Source organism: Wasmannia auropunctata, unplaced genomic scaffold (assembly GCF_000956235.1).
Source record: "Wasmannia auropunctata unplaced genomic scaffold, wasmannia.A_1.0 LD336090.1, whole genome shotgun sequence".
Taxonomy (NCBI): Eukaryota; Metazoa; Arthropoda; class Insecta; order Hymenoptera; family Formicidae; genus Wasmannia; species Wasmannia auropunctata.
This window is the reverse complement of record NW_012026800.1, coordinates 766,896-767,565: the sequence shown is the minus strand read 5'-3', so window position 1 is coordinate 767,565 and position 670 is coordinate 766,896. Positions and strand designations below refer to the sequence as shown.

Below are 670 nucleotides of genomic sequence, written 5' to 3'. Positions count from 1 at the left end.
ACATTTTTTTATTTATCCTTGTCACAATATTCTTATATTTATTATAATATATTTATCCTTGTCATAATTTGATTTATAAGTATAGTTTTGACTTATTAAACTTTATATTTTTTAATAAAAGATTATTATATTATATCTAATTTTTATTTATTTAATCAGGTACTGTGTGCTTTGAATTTCTATGCTCAAGGTAGTTACCAGAAAGCTGTTGGTGTAGATAGTAGATTGAGCATAGCTCAGTCTACTGTGAGTATAATTTTAAAAGAAATTACATATGCAATTAATAATTATCTTCTAAGACAATGGATACGTTTTCCAACAACGCTACAAGAAATACAGCAAATTGTCCAAAGGTTGTCTTTTAATAATAATAAAATCGTATAATTTTATATGTAAAATAAATCTATATGTATGCATCATATTATTCTTTTATTGTTTGAAACATACAAATGAAAAAAAAAAACATAACATATAATGAACATAATACATAGAACATATAACACAAAAAAAACATATAACACAAACATATTACATATAACTAATGACACAACGTAATATATATATATATATATATATATATAACATAATAACATATTATAACACAATGACACAACGTTAACATATAATGAACATGTATAATTAATTTTCATCTTCATCTTTCTCTTCATTT

General features: G+C 21.3%; 1 protein-coding gene across 1 annotated transcript in view; it reads right to left on the bottom strand.

Moving 5' to 3' along the window:
• LOC105448021 (dynein heavy chain 12, axonemal-like) overlaps positions 1–670 on the bottom strand; it is a 61,795-nt gene that overhangs the window by 21,449 nt on the left and 39,676 nt on the right. The gene's annotated exons all lie outside the window — the stretch shown is intronic.